The sequence below is a fragment of the Oncorhynchus mykiss genome, chromosome 17 (assembly GCF_013265735.2).
Source record: "Oncorhynchus mykiss isolate Arlee chromosome 17, USDA_OmykA_1.1, whole genome shotgun sequence".
NCBI classification, from domain to species: Eukaryota; Metazoa; Chordata; class Actinopteri; order Salmoniformes; family Salmonidae; genus Oncorhynchus; species Oncorhynchus mykiss.
Genome location: NC_048581.1, coordinates 33,660,124 through 33,673,078, shown reverse-complemented (window position 1 = coordinate 33,673,078; position 12,955 = coordinate 33,660,124). Strand labels below are relative to the sequence as shown.

At 39.4% G+C, this 12,955-nt stretch overlaps 1 long non-coding RNA gene across 1 annotated transcript; it reads left to right on the top strand.

Moving 5' to 3' along the window:
- The first annotated feature begins 10,608 nt into the window (after positions 1–10,608).
- Positions 10,609–12,666, top strand: LOC118940399. Its single transcript, XR_005036960.1, has 4 exons — positions 10,609–11,292; positions 11,518–11,608; positions 11,696–11,791; positions 12,290–12,666. It is a non-coding gene; the product is annotated as an uncharacterized LOC118940399 (long non-coding RNA).
- Positions 12,667–12,955: the final 289 nt, after the last annotated feature.

The window sequence follows — 12,955 nt, the reverse complement described above, 5'->3', positions numbered from 1 at the left end:
GCTAAATCTAAGTCTAGATATACAGGTGTACACACAATTTTAGAAGAAATTGATCGGAAAAGTGAGACAGAGATGGTTGTAGGACGATTCATTTAGCGATTCCAAGTGGAGGAATATTTTTTTGAATGGAGAGGACATGTTTTGGACTGGTAAGTTCTTCTCATGCTAATGCCCTTGATTGAAATTAATAATATAAAATATTATTTATGATTTTTTTAAATTTTAGAAGCAATATATAAAAACGTAATGCAATGAAATGTGAGATGCGTGTCTGCCGCCCCACCCCAACCCACATGAAATAGCCTATTTGAGGCTGTTGAGGGGAAGGCAGGCCCACAACAATGGCCAAAGTGAAATGGAGACAGTAGATACAGCTGGTCTGTTGTAATATAATAAAGACAGTAGATCTAGCTGGTCTGTCATAATATAATAGATACAGGAGATCTAGCTGAAATGTCATAATATAAAAGAGACAGTAGATCTAGCAGGTCTATAATAATATATTCAACCTTATGTTCCCTGTACTCTATATATATCTGTTTATTATACCTGTTGATACACACTTTACAGCAGAAAGAGACTGCTATGGCACCTGGCATCAGCAGCACAATATTGTGTAGAGGTTTGGCAAGGGTCTTCCAAATATTGAAAGCGTGTAAATAGTTACCCATGTTATTATGTATATATTTTTTTCTTCGTATTTTTTTCCCCATATTTTTTTCTCCATTTTTTGGGGGCGTGTGTTAGAATACCATTTTGGCATTTTGTATATAGTTATTTGTTTCAAAATGTATACCTTCGCCAATTTGGCCACTTGGGTACATTTGGGCTACTTGAGTGGGACACCTGGGTGACTTCATGATAAATGTCATGTAGCACACTCATTTTGGAAGTTATCATTCTGAAACTTTGCACAAGTACTGTTGCCCTCTTATATTTTTCACTGAAAGTGTCCCCATCATCCTATCTGAATGTTGTTTTATCTTGTTCATTTAAAGATGATGATAACAACAATACAAATAAAAAACGTATGTTGGTATATCCTTGCTTCTGGGCCAGAACTACAGGCAGTTAGATTTGGTTATGTCTTCAGGTGGAAATTGAAAAAAGTAGGGGGGTAGCTCTAAGAGGTTTTAATTAATTAAACATAATTATTTTCTGCTATTTTCTGCTGAATTACAAGACAACATGGCAGCACACATAACTCTGTACACACTAGGGATTAATGCCAGAAACCGGGATCCTGATATTTCCTAACCAAGCTCCCTCTCGTTTCCTGTGAAAATAGAACTTTCCCAAAAAATGGCTGATACACTGTTTCTGCAAATGTAATTGAGGAAATAGACATTTGCAAAATTGATCCATAAGATGTTCCACTAACAATCGAGAGAGCACGTGATTGCCATGTTGATAAGCAGTCTCTCAGTCACATGAAAGGTCCAATGAATAACATTTTCTGATAATACAAAACCTAGGAGGCTCATGGTTCTCACCCCCTTCCATAGACTTACACAGTAATTATAACAACTTCTAGGGGACGTCCTCCAACCTATCAGAGCTCTTGCAGTCATGAACTGATATGTTATCCACCCAATCAAAGAATCTGAGAATCATTCTAGTACTGAAAGCATAAGCTACAGCTAGCTAGCACTGCAGTACATCAAATGTGGTGAGTGGTTGAGTCAAAGAGAGAGAAACACAGTGGTTGAACAGTTTTGAACAAATTAATTTCCTTAAAAATGAAGTAGAAGCTAGAGAAAGAGAGAGAGAGATAGCTATATTTAGTTGTACTTTTTCATCATCACTTATCTAGAGAATGCAGCTGGGTAGTTGAGCCTACTCAAACTCCCGGCTCAAAAAGAGAGGGATGCTATGTTAGCTAGCTGGCTGTGGCAATCCAACACTGGAACTCTTCTAAGTCAAGCTTTTGGTTTTTATAAATGTATTGCTCCCGGGGCCTGCTGGTATTAACTGCTACACTTCTTTCTGACTGTACATTGTACTACATGATTGCAACGTGTTTACTACTATTTTTTTCCCTACCCTACCACCCCTCCCTGAATTGGAGTGAACTAATGGACAACAACACTTAATACTTATACTTCCAGCTTATGCATACACTAAATATATCAACAGCATTGGAAGACATATGGAGAAGGCTAATGTACATTTTTATGTGGATTACACTATTCTCTACTCGAGTAGCAGCAGTTTGGCTTTTGAAAAAGCTCACAACTTTTAACATCATTCAACACATCATTCAACACTTGTTCATAATTCCTCTAAAACAAATGCCTATTATTTTCCAAAGCTAAACACTCTGAAACCATGTCTTTACTACCTTGGAAGGACATTCCATGGAACAAGTAATAACATTCAATGATTTGGGAGATCAGGTGGATGAGAAGTTGAGCTTCACACCCCATGTAGAGCACGTAAAAGCAAGCTGCGTATTGGGCTTTACTACGGGCACAATTTCGATTTCCTAAAATAGATGATTCATTGTACTTTTCCATCTGTTTTGGACTATAGTAATAATATTTAAGGTCAAGCCTCAATAAATACACTGAAGGCTCTTGACTGTATCATGTGATGTCTACATTGCTGTCGGGTGGACATAGCTAGCAACACACAGGCTATAACACTGGTACATTCTAATATAGAAAGCCATTTTAGAAAAACTGTCATTTTATCTGCTCTCTATTAGCCCGAAATGAAAACACTTACAAGCTCAGATACCAATCTTGTTTTAAGCTAACAGTCCTGAACAAATGTACAGAGCTTGGAAAAAAGTATTTTCACTAATCAGTCCCCTTGTATTGGAATTCCCTCCAAGCCAACCTAAAACTCCATGGCCTAGTGTCCCTAGAGAAGTTCAAAGCACAAATAGATGAACAAGTTGTTGAGACATTTAGTTGTTTCTAGTTGTTATCGATGTCACTAGTCGGCGTTGCCTTATTTATGCAAGGATGTTGTTTTACCTGAAGCATTTTGATACCATAGTGAGCCTGTCTTTTGACGTATTGCATTCAGTTTTTTTCTGACCTGTGTTGTGTACATGTACATTACTGACGTGCAGCTTTTTATATTGATATATCTTCGTCTGGTTCATGTCATGTGGCTGTTTGTCTGAAACTGATGGGTTGAGCCTACCAGATGAGCTAAATTACTTCTATGCTCGCTTCGAGGCAAGCAACACTGAAGCATGCATGAGATCATGTTCCGGACGACTGTGATTACGCTCTCTCGTAGCGGATGTGAGTAAGACCTTGAAACAGGTGGATTACCAGGACGTGTACTCCGAGCGTGTGCCGACCAGCTGGCAAGTGTCGTCACTGACATTTTCAACCTGTCCATGACCGAGTCTGTAATACCAACATGTTTCAAGCAGACAGCCATAACTGTGCCCAAGAACTCCAAGGTAACCTGACAAAATGACTACAGACCCGTAGCACTCACATCTGTAGCCATGAAGTGCTTTGAAAGGCTGGTCATGGCTCACATCAACGCCATTATCCCAGAGACGCTAGACCCACACCAATTTGCATACTGCCTCAACAGATCCACAGATGATGCAATCTCTATTGCACTCCACACTGCCCTTTCCCATCTGGACAAAAGGAACACCTACGTGAGAATGCTATTCATTGACTACAGCTCAGCGTTCAACACCATAGTGCCCTCAAAGCTCATCCCTAAGCTAACGTCCCTGGGACTAAACACCTCCCTATGAAACTGGATCATGGACTTCCTGATGGGCCGACCCCAGGTGGTAAGGGTAGGTAACAACACATCTGCCACGTTGATCCTGAGTGCTATGTTCTCTCCTGTACCCCCTGTTCACACATGATTGCATGTCCAAGCACGACTCCAACACTGTTATTAAATTTGCCGATGACACAACATTGGTAGGCCTGATCATCGACAACAATGAGACAGCCTATAGGGAGGAGGTCATAGACCTGGCAGTGTGGTGCCAGGATAACAACATATACCTCAACGTGATCAAGACAAAGGAGATGATTGTGGACTTCAGGAAAAGGAGGGCCGAGCACGCCCACATTCTCATCGACAGGGCTGTAGTGGAGCAGGTTGAGAGCTTCAAGTTCCTTGGTGTCCACATCACCAACAAACTATGGTCCAAACACAACAAGACAGTTGTGAAGAGGGCACAACAATGCCTATTCCCCTTCAGGAGAATGAAAAGATTTGGCATGGATCCTCAGATCCTCAAAATGTTCTACAGCTGCACCATCGAGAACATCCTGATTGGTTGCAGCACCGCCTGGTATGGCAACTGCGATTGGTTGCATCATTGCCTGGTATGGCAACTGCTCGGACTACGACCACAAGTTGCTACAGGGGGTAGTGCGTACACTGGGGCCAAGCTTCCTGGCATCCTGGACATCTATACCAGGCGGTGTCCGAGGAAGGCTCTAAAGATTTCCAAAGATTCCAGCCACCCTAAAAGTTGTTTTTATTGTTGCTCCTTTATTATTTGTTAGTTATCTATTTTTCATCTTAATTGTTTTACATCCATTTATTTTTTGTAAATACTTTCTTAACACTTATTTTTCTTAAAACGACATTGTTGGTTAAGGGCTCGTAAGTAAGCATTTCACTGTAAGGTCTACCAACACCTGTTGTTTTCGGCCTATGTAACAAAAACAATATGATTTGATGCTGCTGTCTTGTTCCAGGTCTCTCTTGAATATGATATTTTTATTTCAACGAGACTAACCTGGTTAAATAAAGTTATAAGAAAATGAATAAAAAGGTTTAATGATTGGTTTCATAAATGTGTTATGAATGGATTATGGATACAACCTTAAAATAAAGTGCTACTACCATTTATAAATTCAAGTCTATCCAAGCTCCAGGTCAGAAATTCAGTTGAAATAACTAGGAAACCATAATATTGACAGAAGTTTTGCCTGGAGGGAGGTCATAAACTTCAGGCTGTGCATCACTGCGGTTATCGCCATAACTGTAATGTCATTTTGTTTGTTAATCAGCTGTGAGAGGTGTGGATGGGTGGGGCAGGTATAGTAGCTGCAGAAAGAGTATAAAACAGGGCTGCAGAGGGCAGAGAGACACCACACTACTACTGAAGACCAGAAGACATCTTCCAGATAAACAGCCATCAATCAGACAGCATCGTCCAACTGTAAGAGGTATGTTTGTTTTCACTGAGAATCTTCTTTGCAAAGGTGTATAGGAGTGGGCAGGTGTATACAAGTGGACAGGTAGGAATGGATGGGGAGGTGTAGGTGGACGTGTGTGTGTGTGTGTGTGTGTGTGTGTGTGTGTGTGTGTGTGTGTGTGTGTGTGTGTTAACAAGATGTGCTCTATGTGTTTTAGCAAAGGATGAAGATCCAGAGTGTGTTACTGCTGTTCGCTCTAGTGGGTGTCCTGTTAGCAAGCTCCCTCACTGAAGATAACTCTGAGGAAGGTATGTCTTGTTTGTGAATGTGTACTACTTTACTACCCGGGTTTAATCTGATATAATTTAGTAAAATGAAAAATCTTTCTTCCTCAGCTCTCCTGCAGGAGGATGATGTAAAAGGGGGAAAGGCTGCCTTTTTGGCAAAGTTGGCTGCTCTGAAGACCAGCGCCTCAGAAGATGAAGCACCATGTAAGCCATCTATCTATCTATCTATCTATCTATCTATCTATCTATCTATCTATCTATCTATCTATCTATCTATCTATCTATCTATCTATCTATCTATCTATCTATCTATCTATCTATCTCGGCATATTCTTATCGGCAGATGGGTTCACCAACTACTTTGCAGACAGAGTTCAGTGTGTCAAATCGGAGGGCATGTTGTCCGGTCCTCTGGCAGTCTCTATGGGGGTGCCACAGGGATATATCAACGATGTTGCTCTTGCTGCGTGCGATTCCCTGATCCACCTCTACGCAGACGACACCATTCTGTATACTTCTGGTCCTTCCTTGTACATTGTGCTATCTAACCTCCAAACAAGCATCAATGCCATACAACACTCCTTCCATGGCCTCCAACTGCTCTTAAACGCTAGAAAAACCAAATGCATGCTTTTCAACCGTTCGCTCCCTGCACCCGCACGCCCGATTAGCATCACCACCCTGGATGATTCCGACCTAGAATATGTAGACATCTATAAGTACATAGGTGTCTGGCTAGACTGTAAACTCTCCTTCCAGACTCATATCAAACATCTCCAATCTAAAATCAAATCCAGAGTCGGCTTTCTATTCCGCAACGAAGCCTCCTTCACTCACTCCGCCAAACTTATCCTAGTAAAACTGACTATCCTACCAATCCTCGACTTCAGCGATGTCATCTACAAAATAGCTTCCAATACTCTACCCAGCAAACTGGATGCAATTTATCACAGTGCCATCCTAAAGCACCTTATACCACCCACCACTGCGACCTATATGCTCTAGTCGGCTGGCCCTCGCTACATATTCGTTGCCAGACCCACTGGCTCCAGGTCATCTACAAGTCCATGCTAGGTAAAGCTCCGCCTTATCTGAGTTCACTGGTCACGATGGCAACACTCATCCCTAAAGCCAACACCTCATTTGGCCGTCTTTCATTCGAGTCCTCTGCTGCCTGTGACAGGAACGAATTGCAAAAATTGCTGTGGTTGGAGACTTTTATCTCCCTCACCAACTTTAAACATCTGCTATCTGAGCAGCTAACCGATCGCTGCAGCTGTACATAGTCCATCGGTATATAGCCCACCCAATTTACCTACCTCATCCCCATACTCTTTTTATTTTATGTACTTTTCTGCTCTTTTGCACACCAGTATCTCTACCTGCACATGTTCATCTGATCATTTATCACTCCAGTGTTAATCTGTTAAATTGTGAATATTCGCCTACCTCTTCATGCCTTTTGCACACAATGTATATAGACACTTTTTTTCTTTTTTTCTACTGTGTTAGTGACTTGTTTTTTGTTTACTCCATGTGTAACTCTGTGTTGTTGTCTGTTCACACTGCTATGCTTTATCTTGGCCAGGTCGCAGTTGTAAATGAGAACTTGTTCTCAACTAGCCTACCTGGTTAAATAAAGGTGAAATAAAATATCTATCTATCTATCTATCTATCTATCTATCTATCTATCTATCTATCTATCTATCTATCTATCTATCTATCTATCTATCTATCTATCCATCGATCTATCGATCTATCTGTCTGCCTGTCTGTCTTTCTGAGCAACAGTAAATTGCCAACGGGAGGTTAGCAGAGGGTGGTAGGAAATGTGAAGGGAGTAACATGGCTAACTCCATCTCTACAGTTAATTAGCATCATGTTTCGTAGAGGGAAAATATTTTTTAAATAGTAGTCAAATACTGGTCTTACAACAGTAGGTTCAAAAGGTAGTCACTTATAATTGGGATATGTTTTGAAAATGTTTTTAAAAATTTTGGAGTCATTTTCAAACGTTTAGCTTTTAAAAAAGGTATTTTCCATAAAGATGATTTAAAACTCTATTCAACAGTTTGGGGCGAGCTTTGGAACGTAGCCAAGGACCTTGTTGGGTGAGAAGCGACCAGCATGGGTATGCCAAGGATCCTTTTCAGTCTCCATATATCAGTCTCCATATCACCTCTGAAGTCATCACTAACATTACCTCAGTGAATCATTCCAACATCCATCCATCAATGATTGTCAAAAAAACAACAGTAATACAGTTAATTGGTACTTTGGTACTGAGAAGAACTCATCAACATTCTGAAGAATATATGTTTTATCCATGAACATGTACTTTATGTCCTGACACATGATAGTTGATTGGTCAAGTTAGTGGATAAAATAATTGAATGGTTGTATAGTTGACGTGTCATATTGTGATCCTCCAATAAACTATCAAGCATAAGACATTGTTTTTTATTAATCTTACATGTTTAGCAGTGTTTCAATTACATCATACATGTTTCATAATATTGTTTTATTTTGTGTTTCTATTCAGTGTGAACAATGTGAACTTAACCATAATACAGATGCAGTGCATGCATAGCAAATTACATCAGATTGAGCAGTAATAGTAGTACACATATCCACACACACACACAAGACGTACCATCTTGAGTTAGCTTCATTGAGTGAGCTTGATAACAACACTCCCAATAGAGTGAACAGCAGTAAGATATCCTGGATCTTCTAATAAGCCACATCCTGAATTCAAAATTGGAAAAAAAACATTTGTCACTTATCTATTGGGAGACACATTACCCCCATAATGAAAAGGTGAAAACATGTTTATAGGTATTTTTGCTAATTTATTGAAAATGAAATAGAGAAATATCTCATTTACATAAGTATTCACAACAAATGTTGGAATCACATTTGGCAGTGATTACATAGTCTTTCTGGATAGGTCTCTAAGAACTTGCACACCTGGATTGTACAATATTTGCCCATTATATTATTTTCTGTATTCTTCAAGCTCTGTCAAATTTGTTGTTGATCATTGCTAGACAACCATTTTCAAGTCTCACTATAGATTTTCAAGCAGATTTAAGTGAAAACTGTATCTCGGCCACTCAGGAATATTCACTGTCTTCTTGGTAAGCAACTCCAGTGTAGATTTGGCCTGGTGTATGATGCTATTTAGTTAATTAATAACTTCCCCATGCTTTTTTTCTATCCATGTACCAATAGGTGCCCTTCTTTGCGAGGCATTGTAAAACCTCCCTGATCTCTGTTGTTTGAAATTCACTGCTCGACTGAGGGACCTTACAGATAATTGTATGTGTGGGGTACAGAGATGAGGTAGTCATGTAAGAATCTATTATTACACACAGAGTGAGTCCATGCAAGTTATTATGTGACTTAATAAAGACATTTCCACTCCTGAACTGATTTAGGCTTGTCATAACAAAGGCGTTGAATACTTACTGACTCAAGACATTTCTGTTGTTCATTTTTTAGTAATTTGTGAAGTAAAAAAGATAAATAAGGCCATAATCTCAATTTAATCCATTTTAATTTCAGGCTGTAACACAATAACATTTGGAACAATTTGAGGGGTGTGAATAATTTCTGAAGGCACTGTAAATATTTTGTTGTAGATTTCATGAAGCAGCCGATAATACTGTCCACTGCTGATGCTGAAACTTCGGATATTCTGAATATTTATTTGCTATTTTCCATAGGAGTGAGAGTTGTGTTCTTGTTTGAAAATCCTTGAGACAGTTCCCTGACAGAGTCTACAAGGACATTTTTAATAGTGGTGGATACAAAATTAAAGTCTTGAGTTAGAATCCCATTAACTTTTATTTTGGGATGGTTTTTGGACTTTTCAGCTTCTCTCCTTGTTTGTTTGTTGAGGTTTTCCCAAATCAAAAATCAGACAACATTTTCAATAACACAATGAGGTCTACCAAACAAAAACCTGATAGAAAATAATTTATTAGAATGCTGTAAGTACAGGAAAAGTTTGCTCAGTGGGAAATCAATATCCAACAAGTCAATGACAACTGTGTTGAATTTGGACTTTGTGACAGTACCTACAGACTGTCACGACTCCTACTGAAGGTGGCTCCCCTTCCTGTTCGGGTGGCGCTCGGCGGTCGTCGTCACCGGCCTACTAGCTGCCACTGATCTCTTTTCCACCTTTTCTGTTTATTAGTTGCACCTGTGTTTAGTTTAGGATAATTGGTTGGGCTTTATTTTTATTTCCAATTAAGTTGGAAAAATAGGATGATCGAGCAGCAGTAAGGGCTCTTCGATACTGCACGGTACTGTCTTTCCAAGTTAGTCGGAAGACTTCCAGTTTGATGTGGCGCCATTTCCGTTCCAATTTTCTAGAAGCTTATTCAGAGCTCGGGTATTTTATGTATACCATGGAGCTAGTTTCTTATGAGAAATGTTTTTATTTTTTAGGGGTGCAACTGCATCTAAGCCAATATTATGAGTTCCTAGTAAGCCAAACTGGTAGGCCTGAAATTAAACTGACGCCTAGCCTGGAGCACAACATTTAGACATTTTGTTTTGCATGTTGAAGTGGATAGAATCCATCTCGATCATAACAGTCTTATCTGAAAGACCTTATAGTCGTGTATTCTTTGATGTGAGGTTGTGGTCATAGAGTGTTGTGTTCTTCAAAGGCCCATTATATACTTGGAACATGGTAAATAAAGACAGTGGTGAAGTTAATTCCTTTATTTATTTACCATTTTCTTTAACTTAACAGGTTTTTGGTTTACTGGGAACTAATGAATGATATCTGTGTATCTTGGAACAGAACATGCAGTTACACCAGGTAGTCCGGGCCAGAACACGCTCTAGGCCAGGTATTGAATTTGCATAGTACATCAGATCCTGCATCTACCGTATTTCAGCAAGTTAAACATAATTATTTTCCAAGGCAATTTACAATAATTCCAAGGACTATTTACTCAGTGGCATCCTGTTGAATTACGAGGCAACATGGCAGCATACAGAACTCTATACACACTAGGGATTAATCCCAGAAACCGGGATCCTGAGATTTCCTGAACAAGCTCCCGTTTCCTTTGAAAAAGTATAATTTCTGCAAAAGTAATTGAGGAAATACACATTCGCAACACTGATCATTATGATGTTACACTGACAATAGAGACAGCACTGGATTGCCGTGTTGATAAGCAGTCTCTCAGTCACATGAAAGTTGCTATGTATAACTTTTTCAGTTAAATGCCCGTTTTTACTAAAACGTATTAATGCCTTTATGAGCATAGTACGGGTGAACTAAAACATCATATTAACACAAAACCTAAGGACCTGTGACTCTATTGTCTATGGATTTGTTGTGATTTGATACTCTGTATGTAAACAAAAGCATTTACAGTGCATTCGGAAAGTATTCGACCCCTTGACTTTTTCCACATTTTGCTATGTTAACCAAGTTGAATTCTTCCCAAAGGGTGGTTCCAGCTGTAATTCACACAAAAACATGTTCTCACCATCACAAGTATATATACTCTACTCTGGACTTGCTATCCAAGCTCCAATTCACAAATTCAGTTGAAATGACTAGGAAACCATAATATTGACCAAAAACGTGCCTGGAGGACAGTCATACACTTCAGGCTGTGCATGACTGCCGTTATCGTCATGGCTGAAATGTCATCTTGTTTGTTAATCGGCTGTGAGAGGTGTGGATGGGTGGGGCAAGTACAGTAGCTGCAGAAAGAGTATAAAACAGAGCTGCAGAGGGCAGAGAGACACCACACTACTACTGAAGACCAGAAGACATCTTCCAGATAAACAGCCATCAATCAGACAGCATCGTCCAACTGTAAGAGGTATGTTTGTTTTCACTGAGAATCTTCTTTGCAAAGGTGTATGGCAGGTGTGGCAAGAGTGGGCAGGTAGGAATGGATGGGGAGGTGTAGGTGGACATGTGTATAATATAACACGGTAGACCTGGGATCCATATGAACTTGCTGTTCTTTAATTTGGTAGAGTAAGACGACCCAGTGTGTGTTTGTGTGTGTGTGTACGTTAACACGTTGCACTCTGTGTTTTAGTAAACGATGAAGATCCAGAGTATGTTACTGCTGTTCGCTCTAGTGGGAGTCCTGTTGGCAAGCTCCCTCAATGAAGATAACTCTGAGAAAGGTATGTCTTGTTTGTGAATGTGTACTACTTTACTGCCCGGGTTTAGTCTGATACAATTTAGTAAAATTAAAAATCTTTCCTCCTCAGCTCTAATGCAGGAGGATAATCTAAAAGGTGGAAAGGCTGACTTTTTGGCAAAGTTGGCTGCTCTGAAGACCAGCGCCTCTGAAGATGAAGCACCATGTGAGCTATCTATCTATCTATCTATCTATCTATCTATCTATCTATCTATCTATCTATCTCTCTATCTCTCTATCTATCTATCTGTCTATCTGTCTGTCTGTCTGTCTGTCTGTCTGTCTGTCTGTCTGTCTGTCTGTCTGTCTGTCTGTCTGTCTGTCTGTCTGTCTGTCTGTCTGTCTGTCTGTCTGTCTGTCTGTCTGTCTGTCTGTCTACCTACCTTTCTGAGCAACAGTAAAGTGACAACAGGAGGGTAGCAGAGGGTGGTAGAGAAAGAGGAGGGAGTAACATGGCTAACTCCATCTCTACTGTTTACTAGCATCATGTTTCATAGATGCAAATCATTTTTTAAATGGTAGTCAAATACTGGCCTAACAACAGTTGGTTTAAAAGGTAGTCACTTGTATTTGGAATATGTATTGAATATGTCGGAGTCATTTTCAAATGTTTAGCCTTTTAAAAATGTATTTTCCATAAAGCATATTCAAAAATGTATTCCAGCTTGGGGCGATCTTTGGAACAAAGTCAAGGAAATTGCTGGGTGAGAACCGACCAGAATGGGGATGCCGAGGATCCATCTCACTCCTCATATCAAATCAGCTATCTCTGACATCATCACTAACATTAACTCAATGAATCATTCCAACATCCATCCAACAGTCATTAACTAACATAAAAACAAAACAGTAATACAGTTCTTGGGACTTTGGTACTGAGAAGAACTCATCAACATTCTGAAGAATATATGTTTTATACAAAAACATGAACTAAGTACTGATACATGATAGTGGATAAAAAATTATGATCAGAATTTCTGGTGGCAATGTTGTATGGTTGATGTGTCATATTGTGATCCTTCAATAAACTATAGAGCATTACACATGTTTAGTCGTTTTTTTAAATTAATCTTACATTTTTAGCAGTGTTTCAATTACATCATACATGTTTCATAATAATGTTTTATTCCATGTTTTTAATGTGAACTTGACCATAATACAGATGCAGTGCATGCAGAGCTAATTACATCAGATTACACTGGGCAGTAATAGTAGTACACATACAGTTGAAGTCGGAAGTTTACATACACCTTAGCCAAATACATTTAAACTCAGTTTTTCACAATTCCTGACATTGAATCCAAATAAAAATTCCCTGTCTTAAGTCAGT